Raw genomic sequence first — 24,747 nt, 5'->3', positions numbered from 1 at the left:
AGGTGTGTGCCAGCATGCTCCGCTCGTCTCTTGGTGTTTGAGGGAAGCTTGATTTGCCTAGGTGGCAGTATATTTATTTGTGTTTGTATCTGAGAGTAGCTTATAGAAGGGAGGCTCTTTCTCTAGAACACTCTACATGGGAATAAACAAAGTCTGGTGAATGGTGATTTGTTGACAAATTTCTGGGCATGATTTGTTTACCAGTTGTGCCTGGTAAGTCAAGCTGCACCCACCTCCACAGACATTCACTGCCTCTGTCCTTAGGAGAGGGAGGCTGGTACCAGTGACTCTTTCGTCTTACAAGCATGTACACACACACACACACACACACACACACACACACACAGTGTAAAACCTGTCGCACTTAGGCTCCATAGCCCAGGGTGACCCTAAGCTTGTACATGTGTCATTAAGGGGTCCTATCAGTGATAAGGTGTCAGAGAGGAAGATAAAGGTTGTACCCTAAACAAGATTCAGAAGAAGGGACTGCGTGCAAGGAAGGACTTCTTGGTAGGAAACCGAAGGTAGCCTACTCCTGACTGGAAATTCCCGTTTTTCTAGTCTTTGGTCCAGGGCTAGACTTGGGGTTTGCCTGTCGCTCTCAGTTCAGCATGCTGTGGTTCTTTTTAGGGCTCTGAAGCCTCTTAGATTCTCTAGCATCTGCTGGGCTCATTTTTCATAATGCAGATAGGATGTAGGTGGACACTTGCATAAGATAGCTGCCTTTTCTAATCCGAGGATGACACTTTGGTTTACAAATGCTGGGATCAGAGGACAGTGGTTGAATTTCCTCTGTAAAATGGGATGTGAGGCTGCAACAGAGGCTGAGACCCTCCATTCACTGCCAAAGTGTCCCAGGCTATCCATGCTTCAGGAGGTGAGGTCCTGGTTCTTGCTGAGGCTTGTAGCTGGAGAGTTTTCTCCCTGGGTCCTGCCAAAGCCCCGGCAGTCCGACAGCCCACTTATAAAATAAACACACAGATACTTATATTATTTACAAACTGTATGGCCATGGCAGGCTTCTTGCTAACTGTTCTTATATCTCAAATTAACCCATTTCTATAAATCTATACCTTGCCACGTGGCTTGTGGCTTACTGGCATCTTCACATCTGCTTGTCATGGCGACGGCTGGCAGTGTCTCCCTCTGCCTTCCTGTTCTCTCAATTCTCCTCTCTGTTAGTCCCGCCTATACTTCCTGCCTGGCTACTGGCCAATCAGTGTTTTATTTATTGACCAATCAGAGCAACACATTTGCCATACAGACCATCCCACATCAGAGGCTGACTAGCATCCACTGAGGTTTAGCAAGTTATGGTCCTGCCCACATCCCCGTGGGCATTGAGCATTGCTTCTCCTTAGCCCACTGTGTGAAAGAGCTATAGGAAACAAGGACCTGGTGACTGCAAGCTGGGCAAAGGACCCAGCTAGAGGAGGGGAGCATATGACTAGGAAACAGAGATAGGTTTCTTGACAACAGTGCTTCTAAGCCCGGCAATACTGGAATGCCTAATTCAGATATTGGTGGTTGGGCCCTGTTGTGTAACTTTCCTCTGAGATTCCATCCTGGAATCCTTAAGCCAAAGGCAAACAACTCAAACTAGCTTCAGGAAGTCCCTGAAACTGACCGGATTCTCTAGGCCCCTCCCTGCCAGAGTAAGCATTAAAGCTGGGAGTCCTTTTCGGATAGAAATGAAGCTGAGCTGCAAAGAAGACTCTCACAGGAGAAGGGCTACAAAGAAGACCCTGAGACCAAAGCAGCTGCCTGGAGAAGTGTAGACCAGAGTCTCTTGAAAGGACACTCTTAGCTGGGTGGTGGCGCACGCCTTTAATTCCAGCACTCGGGAGGCAGAGGCAGGCGGATCTCTGTGAGTTTGAGGCCAGCCTGGTCCACAGAGCAAGATCCAGGACAGGCTCCAAAGCTACACAGAGAAACCCTGTCTCAAAAAAAGCCAAAAAAAAAAAAAAAAAAAAAAAAAAAAGAAGAAGAAGGGAAAGGACACTCTCCAGTCTGCTGAGCTGCCTGCAGGCTGAGCTATAAGCTCCAGGCTTCCCAGCTTTTGTGAGCCGTCACCTTACTGGGGTGTCCCTTGGTGGTGCAGCTGTCTTTGAGTCATTTCTGCTCCTGTTAGTGACCCCTCACCCATATTCCTGTAAGTAACCCCAATCAAACTCATTGGTTCACCACGTTGGACTTTGGCCTGTTACAGGATTCCTTTCTGGGGTGAGTAGACATATGGGTTGCGTCTCCTCAGGAGAGGGTCCCCACCTCTGACTGTTGGATTTAGTGGGGCAGGAACCATAATTGGCGCCTGAAGAGGGATCTGATAGAACCAAGGATGAGTTGGGGGAGGAGTGAGTGTGTGGTCCTGGATGAGGATAGCAAGGTGTGCTACTGAGGCTGAGAACCCCGAAGCGGGAGCGCCTACAGAGGAAATTCCAATACAGTTGTCATTTCATGTAGGGCGTATGTTCCTGTGCCTGTGTGCTGTGACAGCGTTTTGCATGGTTCTTATTATGGGTAGTGGACATGTACCTAAGGCTGAGCCATCAGGATTAGGAGTCTTACAGGATGGCAGTCTTTGTCTGTGTGGTATGGGTGGCATGCCTGCTGGATGAGTGGGGTCCACTCCTGTGAATATGGAGATGCCCTGAAAACAGGTAAACGTTTAGAGGAAATTTTACAGTCTTTGGGATTATGTGACAAGAGTCGAGACTGTGGGCAGGCGGCGGTGGAGGTTGGCCGGCCTCTGTTGTGTGAAGTTTGTAATGCACCTGAGGCCGAGATGGCAGCCAAGCAGGAACTTGTTTGTACAAAGGACCGATTGCAGCAAGAAGGGAGGTGTAGCCAGTATCCTCTGTCTTAGCCTCTGATTTGGTACCTAAATTAGATGAAGAAGCGGATGAGAGAGAGGTAGCAAAAGCCATTAAAGACACCTCTCAAGTCCGGCCTTTAGTAGGAAGAAAAAAAAAAAGAGGAAAAATCTGTAGTCTGTTGTGCAGATGGGGCTTTCACCAGGTCCAAGGCAAGAAACTAGTGTGATCGAGAAATCCTCAGCCCTCGAAGTGCTGGAATCTGGGGTACTTTAAACCAGCAGTGAATGAGCCTGTCCCAGCTTGGCTTGAGAGGCCTGGGACATGGGAGGGGATGGGATCAGTTTGGCTGCTGTGGAGGCAGAAAACTGAGTTATGCGACTTCCCATCTCTCCTTATGGCAAAGGCTGCATAACCTGAGACAGTCTGAAGAAAATCAATCCCTAAAGGACTGACTTACCAAAGACATACAACACTCGGTTATCTCTGTCAGAACTCCCCATAAATACCAGGAAGTGGAGGATCATAGAGGAGGGACAGATGCTATTGAGGGAACTAGGAATGAGGAGAGAAGCTGTGTTTGAACCCAGGTCACTGGGCCAAACAGAACTATGTTCACAGAGGAGTTCAAGAAAAGGCTCATCCTGCAGGGACCTCAAGACTAGCATGGAGCTTTAGTGACTCTGCTGAGTTCTTTGGTGGGGCAAGACCTCTGTAAAGTAGGAAAGGCTTTGGCAGATCTCAGTGACTTAGACAGACATGTGGACAGAGTTCATAAAGTGACAGCGCCCCTAGAGGAGACAGTTAAAGGGTAAAGGCAAGGAAGTGGTCTGGGGGTTCCTCGAAGACAAATTCGACAAAAATCTGTGTTGGGCTGGAGTTCCTAAGGAAAAAGCTGATGGAAAGCCACATGGTGTGCCAAGGAGCTTCTGCCTGAGGAGCAGTTCACAGAAGACACCCATGACAGAACAATACAGGGGGAGATGATCAAGCCTGTCCCAGAGGTGGGTAATTATCCCCCAGACTACGGAGGGTACATTTCCCGCCAGCAAAAGGTTATGCCAGGGGTGGAGACGGTTTGCCCAGTCAGGAACTCCCCAACAGCCAGGTCTGGTGAACAGGAAGGCTAAAGGTGCCAATCCAGGGCCACTGTGACCCAGGGAGCCAGCAGGTCAAACAGGACCACATTCACCTTTGGCCCCGGGTAGGTCTGAGGAGATAAAGTCAGGCCCACTGAGTTTATCAGGTGTGGAGAAATGAAGGGAAGCTCCCAGGAAGAGCTCCAGGGTGTGTAAACACAAGGGCCCAGAGGAAGGAATGAGGATTGCAGAGAGCTATGTAAGACGGCACTTCCCATCCATGCTGGTAGCCAGCCTCGATTTGTGGAGGAAGCAACTGACACAGATGGATGAAAACTTTCCATTCTCTGTTAGAGCTTGCTTATGTTCCGACTTTAATAACGTCTTCGTTGTGAGCTTCTGGATTGCGTGACCCTTGCTGAGAACAGGTTTTGAGAATGCCTCACCAAGGCTGTCTTTGGTGGTTCAGGGTGTTCCTTGTCCTGCCTGTGCCCTGGAAACACTTTTGTTGTGTAGACTTGGGGCTAACTTCTGAGTGGTTTGCAGACTTGGAAAGCTATTGGCGAGACAACCAGGTACGATGTAGTCATAGGTAGACATCTATAGTCAACCCTCCAAGGCCCAGGGATTGTTGCCAAAGAGGGGCAGAAGGAATGTAAGAGCTGGAGGAAAGGAGTGGAGCGTTAATGTTTCTTCCCAGATCGAAACAGTTCACCCTGCAGGGAAGCTTCCTGTTCTCCGCTTCCTGGCCCGCAGGAGGTGAACAGGCCTCCTCTGCCGCGCACTTCCACCATCAGGACCTACTGCGCGGCCACAGGCTCATGAGCAAATGTGCCAAGTGACTGTGGAAACTTTTCGGCCTTTTCATTTGCTTTTCTCACCACCCCATATTAATGGGAGATCGACTAACAGTGTGCTGCTAGTTCTTTATTTAATGTCAACTTGACAAGGCTAGAGGCATTCAGGAGCAAATAACCACAGTTGAGGAAATGCCCCCACCACATCAGCCTGTGTGTGTGTCTGTGGGGCCTTTTCCTGGTGGATGATTGATTTAAGTGGGCCCAGCCTCAAAAGGGCACTGCCAACTCTGGACCTGTGCTCCTGGATGGTATAAGAAAGCAGGCTGAGCAAGCCATGGGGGGGGGGCGGGGAGGAGGACAAGCCAGTAAGTAGGGCTTCTCCATGGTCTCTGAATCCGCTCCTGCCTCCATCTGGGTTGCTGCTTGAGTTTCTGCCCTAACTCCCTTTGATAAGGAATGGAATGTAGAACTATAAGCTGAAATAAACTCCTTCCCGAGTAGCTTTTGGCCGTGGTGTTATATCACGGCAATAGAAATTAACTAAGACACACAGCTACTCATAACAAAATAATCCTGAGACCGGACAGGTATTAACTTCATTGAACAGGTGAGGAAAATTGGCTTGAGGACAGATGAATGACTCACTCTGGGGTGGATGGCTGTGCTGAGATGTCGGGTGTGGACTTCGTTATTGCCAATAACACCATCCATCCACATGGCCCTTCAGCCCAGAACTCATTGCTCTGCAAACGTGTAGACCTTACCCATGTTTGTGTGCTTTATTTATACTCTCCCAACACCAGAACTTAGCTTTTAACTTCAGAAGGATTACGAGTAATAGGAAAGTCGTGGCCATAGTGCAGAGAGCTCTTATCTGCCCCAGCCAAGTTTTTCTGGGTAGTAACATCTTAATGTTAGTGCACTCCATTTATCTAACCAATGAGCTGGTGTTGGCATAGTAATACTGAATGTCATTCCTACAGGTTTCCATATTGTGTTAAGTTGTTGTGTCTCCTCTTGGCCGAGACAGTTCTCAGATGTCCTAGTGTGCTTTGTGCTGCTATAACTGAAAACCTTAGGTCCTTTATTTATTTACTTTAAATTTTACTTTATCTGTATAGGTGTTTACCTATGTCAAAGCTGTGTGCAGTGAGACCTGCCGATAGTTCAGAGCTTTGGAGGAGAGAGACAGGTAGATCCCGGGGCTTATTGGCCATCCAGCCTAGCTGAATCCACTGACTCCATGTTCAGTGAAGTACCCCATCTCAAAAATGAAGATGGCGCACAATTAAGGAAGACATCTGTTATCAATCTCTGATCTGTACACTTGTGTGCATACGTACACACATCTGTATGCATACACACAAATAGGTACATGGAGCACACACAGAGATTAGCTTATTTATGAAGAGGAGAAATTTATCCTTGTATAATTTTGAGAGGCTGGGATACCAGGATCAAGGTGCTGCTATCTGATAGGGCCTTACAGCACCCTCACACAGGGGAAGGACCATCCAGAGAGTCTACTCTTGGAAATCCTTTTAAAAAACCCATTCACAAAGGCTCTGTTTTCATGACCAAGCAGCTCCCAAAGCCTGCCCTCCAAGCTTTGAGAAGGCTGGCCTGTGCTTTATGGAATGGCCACGGGGATTTGGTGTTGCTTATGTGTTTGAGGAGGAAGCCTCACAGAGGTCAAGTGGCTTTCTCATGATGCCCTGTGGAGGTGATGTGCTGCGGTGACTTGTGTTTCTGTGCCTGCCTGGTGCATCCTCACGGAGTGGAGACCTGTTCTGTCTCCAGAGGGTAGAAGATCTGGCTAAGCATCCTGGCATTTGTCTGTATGGAAGATTTCTCTTTTCTTTCCTATTTATTTTTTTAAATTCTGTCACTCAGAACTTACTACACATCACTGTGAACACATGCATGTTTATTTTCTACTGATAATCCAGGGGCACTGGGTTTACTGTTTTCTAAGTTTCAGCCATGAGGAACTTCATCATCTGACTCCCATTTGCCTTGATGTAAGTCTATCATGTGACTTTCCTTACTGGTGTACTTTCTGGGCTACCAGGCACTCCAGGGTCACCTTTGTGCACTCTCTGTCTCTGCCCGAGAGTCATCTGCCTGTAAAGTTGGTCCTGGTTCATCAAGTCACCTTACCACCCATCACCTGGATCATGACCCACAGTGACAATCACTGATCTGTTTGTCCATCCCCATGTTAAAGAAAAGAAAACTGGACGTCTGAAAGAGGCGGCTTATCTGAGACCACTCTCAGGTGGCCAGGAGTACGTCCTCGATGTCCAGTCCCTGGGCCCTTTATATAACTGTGTTTCCATTGAGGTCCAGGTTCGGCATAGCACCACACCACCCAGGTCATTGTGTGAGCCAATCAGATGGGAACTCCCTTCCTTGCATGTGCTCAGGGCAGGGTCAGCAGAGACAGAGGTGCTGGCATGGTCTGTGTGGAGGCTGCCGACACAGATGTGCGCTCTCTAGCCTGAAGAGGATTTTGTAATGCGAACACCTTGCAAACACGCCGACTCTGAGTACGGATGCAGCTGCACCTGCGGCAGGATTACCCACATGACTGGCCAGGCTTCCGTGGGGAGGTGGGTCCAAGAGACGCTTTAGATTCCAGCGCATTCTTGTGAGCGCATCTCCTTTCCACCAAAGAGGGTGAATTGGAGAGAGAAGTGAATGCAGGCAGTGAATACACCCCTTTGACTTCATCCAGCCAACTTCCGGTAGCCACCAACGCTGAACTGAGCAGGTAGACTTTCAGTGTCCCCAAACCTGGAGCAACTTGGTAATAGGATCAGCCATAAATATTCACTCATACCAAGGACATTTTCCTTTTTAAAGATTTAAATTAGATCTTATTTGTATGTGTGTTTTGCCTGAAAGTATGTCTGTGCACCACTTAAGTGCCTGGCAGAGCCCAGGAGAGGGAGTCAGGTCCCCTAGAACTGGAGTTACACACAGTTGTGAGCTGCCATGGGGGTTCTGGGAATTGAACCTAGGTCTTCTGGGAGAGCTCTTAACCACTGAGCCATCTTTCCAGCCCCTGACGTTTTTCTTTTTGAGTGAGGAAATAAGATCGGCACCCGAAAGTTCCTTAGATTCAGAGGCTAACACAAGGCAAGCTTATTTGATATTGATTTTTCAGAGTGTTCCATTTCAGAAGACTTCTATTTTATTTTTATTATTTATGTTTATAATCAAGGGTGGACTATCTGGATGAAGAATTGATCCTTTAAAAGTTTTGAAAGGAATGAGGAAGCAATAATGTTTGAGGCCATTTGTTTGTAAATGAAAGACAACCATTTAGTATCAGAACAATAAAAAAAAAGCTTTCACAGCAGTAGGGATCAGCTTCAGGTAGAGAAGGTTCTGGGTGCCCCAGCTCTGCTGCCCGGCTTACTGCCACAGTCTGTCTGTTTTCATCTGGGTTTGTTCTCAGACAGGCTTTCTCCGGAGGAGTGCCTCTTAGCAGTCCTGCACAGGGAGCAGCGTTGGATCCATACTTGTTTGAGGGCTCTTGATTGTTGCCTGGGTCATGGGCCTCATCCAGATCAGGATTATCAGGGAAGTCACTGGCCAGGCAAGGGTCAGACGTGTGCTATGGAATTATGGAAAGATTGAAGCGCTAGTATCAAAAGGAGGAGTTGGCAGGTCATTTCTGATTCTGACCACCTTTAGGACAGATCCTTTGCTACTGGGCAAATGGATGTAACTTTGGCTCCTCCCCTTTTCTTACATAGCATGCTTAGCATAGATCATTAGATTAAAAATTTGCACAAATCAAGAACTAATAAATCTTTCAGGATTTGAAAATATTGTAAAGTTTGAATGAATGCTTTGCTTTTCCTCATTGTTACTCGCCTTCTGCAAATGTCACTGTCTCTTAGTGACAGACATCTAGGGATGTGACTAAAACCGTGGCTGCGTCTTCTCTCCTCCCCTGGAGCAACACCTACCTACTTGAGGATGCATCCATGTAAAACGAGTTTGGTCCATTGACTGATGGGAGCTGAAAGGAATCCTGTGTGGATTCCAGTTAGTCTTAGGCTTGGTACCTCCTGGTGCAGCAGGAAGTGGAGGGTCACCTCCTCCTGGCGGCTGCCTGGGTGCACAAGCTTGTTCCTTTTCCTTCCTCCTGAGTCCTGTGGGAATCAAATTCAAAATGAATTAACACCCAATTCAGAACAGAAGCCTTTGGGTCTGGTCATGGCCTCAGAGCGCCTGTTATTTTTATATTTCTTAGCTAAATATGGACAATATTTTTTTAAGTCTGTCCTCACTGTCCCTGCATATTGATTTTGTTTTATCCAATTTCTCTGCTTATTTTAAGCCCCGCTGGCCTGGTTCATAACATCATGTCTTTTTGTTTTGCTTTCTTTTTTTTTTTCCTTTTTCTTTTTGAGTCTTCAAAATAATTGCGTCTGGGCTGTGGTCAAGATTCACAAAAACCCCTTTGATTACATCTCTCATTCATTTATTCAGCACCCATGCCTTTGTATTTTGAGAATATTTTTAGAAACCTAATGAGGCGGAAGGATTTGTGTTTCATTTCCCTTAGCTTCCCTCTGTTCAGACACCTGCGCTTGCCAATAATTACCACTCCCGTGGTTCAAATTCTTGCTTTCTCTGTCTGTTGGGCAGTGTTTTAAAACAATATTGGGGGAAAGCTGGGTGCGGAGGCATATATCTACACCAGAAAAAGTAGTTTTGCTTTTTTTTCCCTGGTAGTTCAAGAAAAGATGCCTCTAAGGAGTAAAAGCTGTTTAAGTACCATTTTTCAGGGTAGTATAGCATTGTCTTTTCATCTTTTTCTATCACCCTTACCTCTATAGCCCACCTTCTTTCTTCATCTTGTTTCTTAATTTAAAAAAAATGCTATTTGTGACTCCTACTTTTTTTCAGAAGTAGAAAATTGCTTTGTGTGACATCTCTTGACAGTGGGCTCCTGGGTCAAACCAGTGTGAGCCAATTGGGTTTTGCAGGTGGGTGACAGTCACCACAGCTTTTAAAAAGCATTTATTTATTCATGAAAGCCATTTCCAAGAGAACGTTCTCTTTTCTAGAGGGTTAGCCCATTTCCCTTTATTTTAGGTAAAGTTTTCATTGAACTGTAACAGCCATGCAGAAAAGCACGAAGAACTTAACAGATAGCCTAAAGAACTTTCAGGAACTGGCTGCATCTCTGTGACCAGTCTCTAGAGTGCGAAACCAAGTATCATGCTTCAGAAGCCCCACTCCCTGTCCCACAGAGCTGTAGTGCCCTCGGATCAGCTCTGCTTGGCCGGGCAGTAGGGATGTAAATTGGATCTGCTGTCGGCTATTCTGGTCTGGAAGATTCACTCTGTCTCGGTGTGCCATCGTTGTTTGTTCATTCTTGATGCTGTTAGAATTCTGTTGTCTGATTATGTGAAAATGTATCCATTCTACCTCTGATGTATGTATGGTTTTCCCCTCGCGGGGGCAGGGGTGAGGGCGGGGGTGGGGGTGGCGCTGGCCCGTGTTGCTGTGAGTGCTCCTGTCCATGGCTTTGGTCACCACACAAGCACACACCTCGAAGTAGAGTTGTTAGCCACAGGTTCATATATGTTCCTCTGAACGGGGTTCACAGGTGGTTGTGCTGGCGGACATTTCCTCTAGGAGCACGTGAGTGTTCCCGTGGCCCGGCATCCGTGGCTGTTGCTGTCATTTCTTTTAGGTCAATCTAGTCACTGTTTAGCAATAGCTTGTTATTTTTAAATTGCCCGACCTTGCTTTAGTAAAGACGTTCGTGATCTTTTTGAAGAATTGCTGGGCCTGAGCTCAGTGGATTAAAAAAATATTTTAATCTCAGCTGTGCCCCTTAGTCATTTGAGTCACCGCCAATGGAAGATTTATCGGTGTTTATGGAGTTGTGGTGTGTACTTCCAGGGTCACGAGTTTCTAGATCTTGATCTTAGTTTTCTCAGCACTGGATTTGTGATGTTGTTTGGGACATTTAAGAACACATATCCAAGAGGGATGGAGAGGGGCTTAAGATCATTACTGTTCTTCCAGAGGACCTGAGATCCAGTCTCAGCACCCATGTCAGGAGGATCCCAGATGCCTGCTAGCTCCACCTCCAGGAATTTGACATCCTCTGTTGGCTTCCTCATGTACCCCACACATGTGGCAAACAAAAATAAAACAAATCTCTAAAAAAAAGAACATATATACCATTATACATTCATTCTTCAAATCTTCCGCCCCACACCGGAGTGAGAATGATGGACATGGTGGAGGATGCAGAGGTGAAGGAAACAGTCTCCATCCCAGGAGGCCCAGAGGAGCATGTGATGATGCTGGAGCAAGGCTCAGGAAATGCGCCCTGGGCATCTGAGGAAGGCGAGGATACAGGGGCCTCTCCTGAGCACTGGCATGCCTTTGCATCTGATTGTCACACAGTTTTGTAAGTGGAAGGAAGGAGTTTCTCTGAAGTGCATCCGTCCATGTTGTGCTCCCCCTGCCCTCTCTTAGGAGGTAACAACTGCAGCGTGGCTGCTGTGCAGGGGGATCTAGAGGAAGAAAGTGAGTTTTCTTTAAAAGATGTATCTTTATTTGCTATTAGTGTGTGTGTGTGTGTGTGTGTGTGTGTGTGTGTGTGTAGGTGTGTATGGAGGTCAGAGAACTTGGTGGAGTCTGTTCTTTCCTCCGCCTTTGTTTGGGTGTCTGGGATGAGTTCATACCCATAGGTAGGCTCATGTGGCAAGTGCTTACCTTGCTGGGTCATCTCACCAGACTCAGTCTTAGTAATGTTTAAAGAGAAGCTAATTATTTTGCTTGTATACATATGTGTGTGTATTTGTGAGTGTGTGTGTGTGTGTGTCTGTGAGTGTGTGTATGTTTGTGAGTGTGTGTATTAGTGTGTGTGTTTGTGTGTGTGTGTATGTGTTTGAGTGTATGTATGTTTGTGAGTTTGTGTGTATATGTGTTTGTGAGTGTGTGTATGATGTGTATTTGTGTGTGGATTGTTTGTTTGTTTGTTTGTTTTTGTGTGTGTGTGTGTGTGTGTAGAGCAGAGATCGATGTGGGATCTTCCTCCATCATTTCCACCTTCTATATTGAGGCAGGGTCCCTTGTATCCGAGCTCACTGACTTGTCTAGTCTAAGTACCCAGTGTGCCGTGTGGATCTCCTGTCTTTACCTCTGGTGTTGCAAGCAGGCCACCATGCTTGTGTGGCGTTTGTGTGGGTGCTGAGGATCTGACCCCAGGTCTCCACACTTGTGTGGCAAGCCCTTCACTCACTGAGCCAGCTCGGTAACCCTGAGAAGCTAATTTTTAAATTTCTTTTAATTTTTGAGATTATCATGTAATCACACCTTTGCTCCCCTCCTCCTCCTCCCTCCAAACCGGTTCTCCAGTATACTCCTTCTTACTTCTCAAATCTGTGGTCCCTTTCTCCATTAGTCGTTGTTATATACATAAATACAACCTGCTCAGTCTATGTAATTAAAAAAATAGAATTCAAGGTATCATTAGGAGAAGCAATCGAGATACACAAATACAGCTTCTCACTCTCCCGTTGACTGAGAGTTGGCCTCCATTTTGAAGGGACTGTGGGTAAGTGTGTGGACAGCCTGCTCTGGGCTGGCGGTGGGTCACGTGCTTCAGGCCTCTCTGGAGGGTCATCTGGAAATCTTCTTCCAGGTTGCAGATGCGCATCCTTCTGACTCAGCCGTTCAGAGTGTGCGTTGTGCCTTACCCTGTGCTCAGCATGAGGACGGCTGACAGTAGAGACTGTAAGTAAGGAAGTCCGTTCCTTCAATGGCTTCCTGTAGCGCTCGTAATTGCTTGAGACAGTTTCCTGTCTCAGGCATCTCTTTATGGTTCAAGCCTATGAATGTGTGGAACAGTGCATTGTGTGGTGGCATTTATTTAGAAGTTAGGAGAAGTGTAATTTTTTATTGGAAAGAAAACAGAGACGGCGTTGGTTAGAGGAGAGAAGTGGGGGGCAGGAGTTGGGTTGGGGTGTCCCTCTGTCTTTGTACAGTTGTGGAGTTTTGAACCACGTGAGTGAGATCCTGCCCCTCCCCACACGGAAGGGAGGAGATTGCCGCGGACTTTGAATGGTAGTCCAACCACTGATCTGTTAGCGTTCACAACATCCCCTAGAGCACGGTCTGTCTCTCGATCTCACCGCAATAACTGGACGAAGCAACAGTTTCTGCTGCTTTTCAGAGAAGCTATCTCAGACCCAGTTTTTAAAACAATCTGCATGAAGTCGTTCAGTGGCCGATATTATAACTGAGAAGATTAAGTGGACTGTTCAGGAGGTGACTTCATTTACCGTGGACGTATTAAGGGATAAAAGGCAAAATTCTCAAGCACTTTTTAGGTCAAATGAACTCATGCCAACTGATAGGAACGGTCGGAGGCTTATCAACGATTTTCTCTGGATCGATGTCTGCTCACCTTATTACCGCCACGACCCACTCTCAGCTCTTCAGCCTACATTAGGGCTTGGCTTCCCCCTTATTATCACCAAGCAGCAGATTTGGAATTCATTAAGAAGTGGTTGAAGGCATGATGGTTTTTTGCCTACTGCAGTGTGTGGATGGGGACGGGGGTCTCCTTAGAACTCTAATCTTTGTTGATGGGAAAGGGGACAACTGGGTTTCTTCCCCAAACGCTAGAGTGGTGACAGTTTGTTTTTCCTTTTCAGGTCTGCTCTGTCTCAACGAAGACCAAGAGATTAATGCAACATTGACACCCCCCCCCCCTTTCAGAAGCACCGAGCTTATTCAGGTATGGTCACTGGAACTTTCTAGAATGTTTTAATGGCAGGTCTACTGACTTTGGTATTTGACCTTAACAGCACTGGGCAAAGCGGATAGAATGTAATTAATTTCAGTTATACTAATGAGCAACCAGAATTGTGGGAGGTGCTCAGCAGCTTACCACTTTCACTGGTGAAACAGATCATGAACCTGGGACTGGACATGCATAGAACAAAGGGAACCTCTTTTAAAGGGATTTCAGCCAACCGGAGGACCACCAGGAGGAGAAAGTGATGCTTGGAGGCTGGAAGAACTAAGAGGAGAAAATCAAAGTTTTTCCCTCTAAAGAAACAAAATAGTGTATCTGTAGGGAAGAACGCATTTTCATTCTTGTGAGGAAGCTCTGTAAGTAGTTTAAAGACAGATGCTAAGGTCACAAAGTGCAAGGAAAGTGAAGATTTCAGGGACGGGCAGAGTGTCTGAAAGTCTCCGTGAGCCTTGCCTTCAGTGGGAGCTTATCATGTATTGGTGACTGTCTGTGGGATTGCGATTGTGAAATGGTGAGCAGGCAGGTGCTATGGTTTTATCCTTTAGTTTTTATAACTACATCTGATGAGCAGGTGGGGGATAAAGCCAGGGTGGAGAAAAATGATGAAGGATTATATTTTAAAACTTAGCTGTAGTCTAGTCTGATTGGCTGGATAAATAATTCTATATGCTATATGGTGCCCAGACGTGGCTGCGTCTGGAAAGAATGGAAAAGGATTGGTGTTTTGGGGGTGTGGCCGGGCCAGTGATCAGCCTGGGACAGGCTTGACCCTCCTTCCCTTCCAGGGAGGTTTTACTGAAGCCTTGAGATCCAGTGTGTGACACTGGATCAAGTAGGTTCCTGGGTGACGATGAGAGTCACCCCCCAGCTTCATGTCCGGATGTTGACTGTGGTTCACTCTTATCCCGGGAAGATCAGAAAGTGTTTATCATGGAGGCTGCTCCTGGTCTTGGTAGAAGTGGACACTTTAGTGATGTAGAATGTGAAGTGGGAATTACACTCTGGTATTTGCCGATGGGGAAGCCAGTGGGTAAGTTGGAGGCAGTTGGGAAACTGCCTGATGTCATAGCTACAAGTGCAGGATTTTCTCAGTAGGGTTAGGAGTTAGTTTGAGTGAAACTGCCCAGCAGTGGACATGCTAAATGATGTTGTGGTTGCATGTTTAAAGAACATCCATTCTGTAGATATTTATCGTATGTCTGTGAATTCTGTGCCCTGTCCCTTGTAGGTCCTAGGAATTTAACAGGGGTGTGTGACCTTCACATTATAAATGAATAGGTGTGTGTGTCAGGTCTAATAAATGCTATGAAGGACACTAGAGAAAAGGGGGCCAAGCGTTGACATTCAGCTTTAATCAGGATGGTCAAAGGTCTCTCTACTAAGGGGCCATTTAAGCAGAGATCTGAAGAGATCAATCACATGTCTCAGAAATGTCTGATTATTTGGTAGAGGAAATAAAAATGCAAGCCCCAAGGCCACTCCAAAGGCCTGTGCTCCATCCCAGAGCCAGGGACACTGACTAGAACATAATGTTTATAAGGAAAGAAACTACATCTGTCTTGTTGATGAACATTATGTCCCTAACATGACATCCCAAGACTTACTATATTTTTGTTGATGAAGTTCATGAATACCAAAATGGCACAGGAATATGAGTACACATTCTCATCATGGGAAAATTCTAGTTTTTTACCTTATTGGTAGTAATCATCAGCTGGGAAATTTGCAACTGGCTTTAAGAAGAATTATGAATAAGAGTTAAGAATTATGAATAAGAGTTACAACAATACTTTAATTAAAAATAACTTGTTAGAAGCATCCTCTGTGTCTGGTATTGTTAAATGCTGGCAGTGTATATGAGTCCACAACACTCCTGTTCCACAAGGCTTTCTGTGTGTAAGACACATTGCAGAACTTTAGGTCACGTTTCCTTACCTGCTGTGTGGCCATACCCTCCTCTCTCTCCTCAGATCCATCCTTTAGCACCTTAGCAGGGACTTGTGTGATGCTTCTTATGGTCTTGCCAAAGACCCTTCAAAGTGTCTTTTACTCTTATAAGTCTTATTTTTAAAATTAATTTATTAATTTAGAGATAGTGTCTCACTGTGCAGCCGCACAAGCTTAGAACTCTCTATGTAGGTGAGGCTGGTCTTGAACTCACAGAGACCACCCACCTTCCTCAGCCTCCCAAGTGCTGGAATCAAATGTTGGCCGACCATGCCTGACTCTACCTTTATAGTTTTTAGAAACATAATTCGGTTATTATATTCCTGCTAAACTTTTCCAGTTTTGAGACACAGAATGACTTTTATTTTTCTAATATGCATGGGTGTTTTGCTTACATGTATGTCTGTACACCATATGTGTGCCTGATGTCTGCAAACCCAGAAGAAGGTGTCAGATCTTTTGGCAATGGAGTTACAGGTGGTTGTGAGCTGCTATGTGGGTTCTGGGAATCAAATCCAGGTCCCCTACATCTCTTCCAGGATCTTCTTGCTGTATCATAACATTGCAGAGAGTTTCACATAGCAGGTCCGGACAAGTATAGTAGGGCTGTTCTCTCTTCTTATGTGGTCATTAGTAACTCTTACTACCTCCTCAAACCCCAGTTACCTTTCTGTAGTCTGCCTTCAAAGAACAGTAACATGAATTTCTAGATTGTTCCAGAATATTCAAACTCAACCTTTGCTTCTTTATACTGTACTGTAAGATAGACTTTAAGGTATTATTATTCTTTTTATTTATTTTGGTAGGAGGTAGGACAAGGAGGTGTGTAGGAATGGCTAGCCCTATATCTGTTCCTGTATCAGTTACTTTTTGGCTGCTGTAATAAAACACCGTGACCGAGGAAGCTGGGCTCATGGTTCTGTACAAGTGGGTGTCCATTATGGCCAGGAAGCATGGCAGCAGGTACAAGTGGGTGTCCATCATGACATGGAGCAGGTACCAGTGAGTGTCCATCATGACATGGAGCAGGTACCAGTGGGTGTCCATCATGGCCAGGAGGCATGGCAGCAGGTGGCGGGTATGGGGCGGGAGCAGGGAGCTATGAGCTTTTACTGAAAACACGAGGCAGAGGGCACCCTAGATGTGGGGGCAAGGCTCTGAACTCTCCAAAGAGCTCCTCCCATGGCATGCTGTGCACCTCCTGAACTCCAGATAGTGCCACCTGCTGGAGACCAAGGGTCCGAATACCTGGAGCCTTGGGGACCCCCAGACCCCCACAGTTCTTTCTGTTGCTGTGATGAAGGACATGGCAGAGCAGCTCATGGGAGGAAGGGGTTCATTTTGGCTTTAGAGGGAATTCGCCCTGGAGAAGAAAGAAGGCGTGGTGGCGTGGTGGTGAGAGTATGCCAGGCGGCTTTCTCACGTTTCTCACATTCCGTCTAACCAGGAACCAGAGAGCTCTAGCCTGGAATCAGGCCGACATATCCTTCAAAATCTTCTTCCCCAACCCCAACCCTTAGGGGCCTACAGTACCACACCCCAGAGGGTGTCTGACTTCCTAAAATAGTGTCACCAAGCTGGAGACAACTGCTCAAACTCTGACCCAGTGAGGCCACGTTTCACTTTTTTTTTTTTTTTTTTTTTCCAGAGACAGGGTTTCTCTGTGTAGTTTTGGTGCCTGTCTTGGATCTTGCTCTGTAGACCAGGCTGGCCTCGAACTCACAGAGATCGCCTGGCTCTGCCTCCTGAGTGCTGGGATTAAAGGCGTGCGCCACCACTGCCCGGCCACATTTCATATCAAACCATAACACATCCTCTAATTTTGTTTGCTGAATTGCTGAGCTATGTGAGGGACTGTCTAGAAGTACTGAGTTCATGGAGTGGGGGTGGAGAGAGTACTTACCTGTCTAAATAATTTCTTTGCAGCTGATATGCCCAGGCTAAGTGTGTCTCTAGTGACTGTTTATGTGCATCCAAGGCATGTAAATAGTTCTTGGCAGATGAATAGCTCTAAAGCCTCCATCATTACACAGACGTTTTAGAGCTATTTGGTTGATGACTTACCTTGGGACATGATATCCTTATGGAGAAAGGATTAAAAGGTAACTGTCTTTTGATGAAGAGAATAATAACTTCGTGTCTAGAGATACTTGAATTTGAGTAATAATAATAATAATGACAAACCCGACTGTCTGTATACACAGATCGTTAAGCAGTATATGGACTCCTGGGGCTCGGGAATGTGCTTCACCTGAGTCACTGTGTGTTTGAGCGTTGTTGTTCATTTGTTTCCCATGAAACCTGTGGTTTTTGGATGAAGCAGAGTGGAAGAAATGCTGTGAAAGTGGAAGAACGGTGTTTGGGAGGGAAACTTCATGCATCTGTGTGAGCCTTCCTGTCCCCACTCCCCTTCCCTGAGTGTGGTCAGCATCTGAGGAAGCGCCGGGACGGTTTTTCTTTCTCGGCTCTTACACTGATGTGAAGATCATTTTCTTCATGGCTTTTTGTCTCCAGCCTGGATCCATGCTGGGCCCTACCTAGGTCAGGTCATGGAACGTTTAAAGGGGTGTCCGGTAGCACTGGCCGTTTTTTAAAATGAAGCCTCATTGCCTTGGTCTAAAGTGACTTGGAGTTTTCCTTCCTTCATCCATCCCATCCATCTTTGTGTTGTTTTTAGCATTTATTGAGTATTTGTACTGTGGCGGGGCCTGCAATAGGCAGTGGGGTTAGTCCCTAGCACCCTCCCTTCCACCAAATACATTCTTGGCTCTGAACCACTTAGTCAGGATGCAAGCTGGCTGTTTCCTAATGTGCTTAATTCTTTTTTTTTTATTTTCTTCTGAGAATCTATTTTGTTTTCATACTGAGAGGCATAGCAAGCACTTGCTTAGTAAATGTCTATTTAAGGGGAATATTAAGAGTTTGGCTGTCATTCAGCAGACACTCAGTGCCTTAATGGGAGACCTTTAAACTCAACTTCTGAGCAGCCTTTCCTGCAGAGATGGAAATAAGGACCTGCTGGCATCGTTTTCCTGTACAGAAGCATGGGGGAAGAGTCATTTGGTTTGGAAGGCTAGGTGCTACCTCCCCAGCAGAGCTGACAGTGGCTGCATCTCAGGAATGTGTTGTCACAGATGGTTGCCTAAGTAATTGAAATGTTGAAGGGAAAGTACTCCAGGGGTATGATGTCTAGAAAGGCCAGAGGTCAGGGAAGGGGGTCAGGGGTCGGTGTGTTTAGGGTTTCATCTAATGACTGTGTGTTGTCAGGGCCAGGGAACCCTGGTGTGAGCTAGCATTAGTCTCCATTTTGTAGATGCAATGCCCAGACTGGAGAACGTTGTAGGATTGCTCCATGAATTGCATTGAACTGGGGGAATAATTTGAGCACTTAATGTTCTGAGGTGGCTTATGGAAGAACACAATTCATCCAATTTCAGATTATTCTTCAAAGATACTAACAATAATTAGTTTGGACATGAAAACTTAGGCTATACTATCTGATGTTGCCAGTGTCTTAGACCGAATATCCCAACACTTGATAACAGCTATTGTGATTAGTGGTTACGGACACTGGCTAAATCTTGCACCTCATGAACTTCCACTTCCCCATCCTTAAAGCCAAAGGTTGGACCCCTTAGGTTTTGCTAAACTTCTTAGCTCATCCCTTACTAGCTTTGCTGAATAGAACCGTGAGTATCAGTCTAGTGTCTGAGTGGTTCAGGTGTCTCTCCAATACATCAGTCCTTTCGAAGTTCCTTGTTCAGAGTTTGAACAAGTAGCCCAGAGAAGGACCCCCCCACACACACACACATTCTCTCCTGTCCTTCCTTTTCATTGTTTTGTGATACAGAACACTTAATCGCATTCTGAAGAAGCGTGGCCATCAATGGTCCCAAAGCTCCCTCCATCCTTACGTGTGTCAGAATGAAGTGAAAACATTTGAGATCTCTGGCGGGGTTCATTCACTGCAGCTGAATGTGCTGTGGGTGTTCGACCTGGTTCTGGAGATCCATAGCAGGCCTGTGTCTAAAGTGTATGGTCCTGCTTCCTTTTGTTTGTTTAGACCAAAATTAGTAGGAAGATTCTCTTGCGAACCATGAGGGTTATTCACCCAGGCATCCTCCTGTGGTGCTTTTTTTAAAATCAGTTTTTACCTGGAAGAAAAGTAAAGAACATTTCCTCTCTGAGCTCAACTGTTTCTGGGGAATAAGAAAAAGGAGTATCCATGTGTAGTCTCCATAATAAGTGCTCATGTTGGCCTTTGTAGGGCAAATTTCTTTCCCAGCTTTCATGATGTTTTTGAATTTTATATTGCACACTCCTAGTAACGGGCTCCCATGCATGTATTTGACGTTAGTGTGACTTGGTTCGCCTCTACTGTCCACGCCCACTAGTTAACCATAAGGGATACATAAGGTTCAATGTAAGTTCTTTATTCATTACTAAAATATGTATTTTTGCTTTTTACTTGAATGAGTAGTTGCCTTTTGTTTGTTTAGAAACCAGAGAAGGAAACAGCCTGAGGGTGAATTTACAGTCAGACATCAGAAAGGATGTCCACGTGAGATTTTGACTTCTTCCCAGTTACAGGTGACTTCATCTCTATCTTCCCCACGTTCTACCTCCCGGAACCACAAGTCCTGGGAATAAATAATAAAATCTTTAAATTGGGGTTTCATATAGAGAAGTTATTGACTTGAATATTAAATGAGCAGCTGGTAATTATGGGGGCCATGTACATACAACTTCACTAATGAAGTCCTAAGAGGGCTGGGACTGCAGCCCAGGTTCAGACCCCCCAAAAATAGAAATTTAAGGCTTAGCTTTGTCTAATGGGAGGTTCAGAAGTGCTCCTGTGATTGTGTGACTTGACTTTTAGCTTTCACGTTGACTTTAAGTTGTGCTTTGTGATGACCAGATTTCATGACTTTGCAAAACCCAGCAGAGTAGACCTGCTCTACATTGCCGCTCTCTTTCCTGGTGTCCTTATCATTGTCAGCCAAGGAATTGAATGTGTTTTCTTGCTGAACTCACTGTTTCTGCTTTTCCCTTTTTGGGAGCTTTGGTGAGTTTAATTTTTTTTTTTGTTTGTTTTTTGTTTTTTGTTTTTCGAGACAGGGTTTCTCTGTGTAGCTTTGTGCCTTTCCTGGAACTCACTTGGTAGCCCAGGCTGGCCTCGAACTCACAGAGATCCACCTGGCTCTGCCTCCCGAGTGCTGGGATTAAAGGCGTGCGCCACCACCGCCCGGCTGAGTTTAATTTTTTTTTCTGTCTGCCTTGGATTTCATTTGTTATGACTTAAATGACTACCCCCCCCCCCCCGTGTGTGTGTGTGTGTGTGTGTGTGTGTGTGTGTGTGTGTGTGTGTGTGTGTTTTATGTTTTAAAGTGTTTGCTTTTTTCCTGGTAAAGAAATAAGATGTGACAAAGTTGTTTTCCATCTCCTTAGGAACTTTTGTGCTGGCTCTCTGTACTGTTACAGAGTAAATGATTTTTTTTGGCCTGGCATAGGAAGCTAATAATTGACAATGGAATTCCTGTGGAAAATAGATCTCACACTCCAGGCCGTTGACTTGCAAGCATACCTTTGACTCATAAGGCATTGCTTGTTAAATGGTCTTGACGGAGGCTGGGGCTTTGTCTTGGTTCCCTCGAGTGTGCCCTAGTTTGGTTTCCTGAGAGCAGAGCCCGAAGCGAGGGTTGGAGTGCAGGTAGTTTTTGTTTGAAAAATGATCCCAGGAAGGTGGGGTGAAGGGGCGGGGACAGAGAGCTGTTGACAGCAGAGTGTGCTGCGGTTCTGCCCCTGGGTTCCTCTCTCTGCTTGGTGGGAGCTGGAGCATTTCCAGCCACACCGGAGCCCTCAGTCGGGCTGTGCTCTTGACCACTGCGTTCCCACACTTCTGGGCTGGGCTTGCTTTCTAGCTAGGTTGGCACCTCTGTCCCAGAGAAGAAAAAAAGAGAGCCGTGCTGCCTGTAGGGAGAGCTTTCGGCCGAGGCCGTCCTACTTGGATCCCCTCACTATGGCTGTGGTGGAAATCAGCCTGGCTGATGGGATAAGAGCCACCCTGAGTATCTGCTCTCACTAACCCCCATCAGGGCGAGTGTGTGCAGTGCGGCCAACCATTTCACGGAGCCCAAACTGTCTTTATGAGAAGACCACCACTTACGTACCACTCAGAAAGGAAATACACAACCTCAGATGAGAGAAATGCTGATTAGTAAGCCACGGTAGCCATTGATGGTGTGACACACCCCATATCAAATATTAGAATGTGGAAAAAGCAGATTGGAGAACAGATGAAACATGCCGTGGGGTAGGTGATAGGACACTGTGCTTGCGTGCCTGCCTGTCCTGTCGTGAAAAGATATTGGAAATGAATGAAGTGTTTTATCATAGTGTGTAAAGCACGATTGCTCTCATGTGAAGTAACATTGGTAAGTTGTAGGTGGATTCACAACCATATTGCAGACGTGAATTCTCCCCTGCATGGTGGATTTGCTAACAGTGTTCACGGGTGACAGTGTACATGGTACCGTGAAGCTGAGAAAGAAGTAGAGGTTGGGAGAAATCACAGTTTATCAAGCCTTTTAGTGAACCATTGACAACGTATGTGGGTCAGGTGTAAACCTGGTGGCTGCCGTTCCGAGCCTGTGTTTCTGTGGACCCCAGCAGAACACAGGTCATTAGAACAGCCGGCTTTCTTCAGTGAGTCACACACAGCCATACACTCAGTATACACAGATAATACTTTTCCTGGGACTGTTCCTCATCCGTCCTCTCAGTTACAATGCTTCTAGCGTCTTCCTGCATCCTTGATGACTGAGGAGGTAGTCCTGAGTGGGACCATCTTCAACATTAGAGCAGGTAGACATGCACTCAGTACAGATAGAGAATCAAGATCCTGGGAATTCGTACAAAACGAAGACGTCCCATCCCATGGAATGGATAGTAAATAGTCAACCCCTCGGGTTGGAAGAGAGGATCATCAGGATCATCGAGTGCCCCAGGCCACAACTTCGATGGCAGACATCATTTCTTCAGTGACTCAGCTGTGGTCTTTTTATTAGTGATAAAGTAAGTCTGGGGCTTTCATGGCTACCCGTCAGCCTTAGCCCTGCTGTCTGAAGTAGTATAAGTCAGATGTCTTCTCTGTAGGCGTGGATCGGCAGTCAGTTCCTCTGAAGCAGGCGAGGTCAGTGTCTTCTGTTCAGCAACACTTCAAATAATTGAAAATAGCAACTTTGTCTTCTTTCTCTTCTCCTGCTCCGGTCCACAGAAACACAGGATCTGAACGGCAGCCTCTCTCTCTTGCGGGGTGGGGGGAGTTTTTCAAGACCACACCTCACTATATAGCCCCAGGCTGTCCTGGAACTCACTCTGTAGGCCAGGCTGGCCTTGAACTCACAGAGACCTACTGCCTCTGCCTCCCGAGTGCTGGGATTAAAGGCGTGCACTACTATACTTGGCAAGACTTTTTTTTTTTATGTCAATATTCCCATCCAGGAAGCCAAGAGAAAGTGATGTGTGTGTGTGTGTGTGTGTGTGTGTGTGTGTGTGTGTGTGTGTGTGTACGTGTACATGTACATGTCTGCCCATAGCACTCGGGGAAGCTGTGACCTTAACCCATCCTGCTGCTGTCTATCTCGGCTCAGGTTTCTCTTAGGGTCTGTGACTTTGCTGGGTGCTATTTGGAGTTTGTTTTTATTTATAGTAAAATATTTAGAACTGAGCATTGGATTTTAAAAGACAGTTATTCCTAGTGTTTAATGTCTGATATAACCTCCTACATCTTGAAACACTTGATGGATGGAAGGTATACCTGCTGTGAATCATCAGTACCCATTCCAGAATCTGGCCCAAGAGAAACAGGAAGTGAATCTGTATACATACATGTTCATACACACACACACACACACACACACACACACACACACACACATAAACATACATATAAACACATATACACACATAGATATATACTCATACACATTACACACACATATATACATATACATGTGCTCACCTACATTTATATATACATATATATGCGTACACACACACACACACATATATATACATACATTTATATTCACATACATAGACACCTATGTATTACTTCTGTTTAGGTGATTGTAATTTGCCATGTGGGTGCTGTGAACTGAACTTGGGTCCCCATCCAAGAGCAGCAGGTGCTCTTAACCTCTGAGGCATCTCTCTAGCCCCCATATAACTTACTTTTAATGTTCAACTTTTAGGAAGCGTTCTGCTCTTTACTTAGAAATAGTGATTCCTCGATACTTTTGATAACATTTGCCCTCTCCCTCCCATGGATAGGTAGGGAAGTTATGTGGTTGTTTACTGCTCTCGTTGATGGTGTGAACCTGGGAGAGCAGGGTCTAAAAATGAAGGAGACTAAAGTCTCATGCAATAACCAGCTTTACTCAGATCATCAGACTCGCATGGGTTAAGATGGGTTAATACTCGGATGGGTTAAGAAGAGTCACCTGAGTAAGGTGTTGGTCACAAGGACGAGCCACACATGGCCAAAACATGTTTTCCCATAGAGGCATTTGAATAACAGCGGCTGAATAAACTCACGCCTATCCACTACACCTGGGAAGAGCATAGAAGCACATTCCAAGAACAAGTCTATGGTTTTGAAAAAACTGAGGTCATAAGACTCTTGTCTTGTTTTCTTGGAGTTTTCTCGCAGGCACTCAGAATTCTCATACAACTCTATTCTTGGACGGTGTTCCGACAGTTAGAGATAAAACAGTATGTTCAAGTATGACTCTGGGAGTCATTCAACGTGAGTCACTGTGGAAGGTACTCCTGTGAAGAGAGAGGAGGTGACCTTCCAGGGGACTGTCCTAGAAGTTTGGGGGGATTGGCGAGGGTGCCAGTTGGGAAGGTACCCCAAGGTCTGTGAGCTTCAGTGGAGTACAGCTCCACAGATCTGGGACCTGAATCTTCTGTGGACCTTGGATTTACCCTGGAATTTACCATTCAGAATTCCATAGTGGTCTTTTTTTTTTTTTTTTTTTTTTTTTTCTGTTTTAGTTTACTTTTGGAAGGAGGGTAATGAATAGTAACATCCCACATGCTTCAGTTTTGCTTTTATTTTCTAAATTCTTTTTCATAGAATTACAGACACTTATTAAGGGAGCCTGGGTGCGGTCTCTCCTCCAAGAGCTTGACCATCACAGGGTTGGGCCATCTCCATGTGTAGAACAAACACTTAGAACAAACCAAAGAGCCCATTTTGGAGGATGGTTGCTTGATGTTATGGAAAAGAGAAATAA

The 24,747-nt window shown here is 45.8% G+C and overlaps 2 protein-coding genes across 6 annotated transcripts in view; one reads left to right on the top strand and one right to left on the bottom strand.

The window, feature by feature from the left end:
- The window catches only part of LOC119086172 (MAGUK p55 subfamily member 6-like), a 563,311-nt gene that overhangs the window by 165,343 nt on the left and 373,221 nt on the right, over positions 1–24,747 (bottom strand). The gene's annotated exons all lie outside the window — the stretch shown is intronic.
- Osbpl3 (oxysterol binding protein like 3) overlaps positions 1–24,747 on the top strand; it is a 185,966-nt gene that overhangs the window by 12,302 nt on the left and 148,917 nt on the right. The window contains 1 exon segment of the mRNA XM_028892641.2: positions 13,395–13,477. The gene's annotated coding sequence lies outside the window, so the exon portion shown is untranslated.

Source organism: Peromyscus leucopus, chromosome 3 (genome assembly GCF_004664715.2).
Source record: "Peromyscus leucopus breed LL Stock chromosome 3, UCI_PerLeu_2.1, whole genome shotgun sequence".
NCBI lineage: Eukaryota > Metazoa > Chordata > Mammalia > Rodentia > Cricetidae > Peromyscus > Peromyscus leucopus.
Note: the sequence above shows the minus strand (reverse complement) of the source record. Positions and strands in the feature narration are given on the sequence as shown.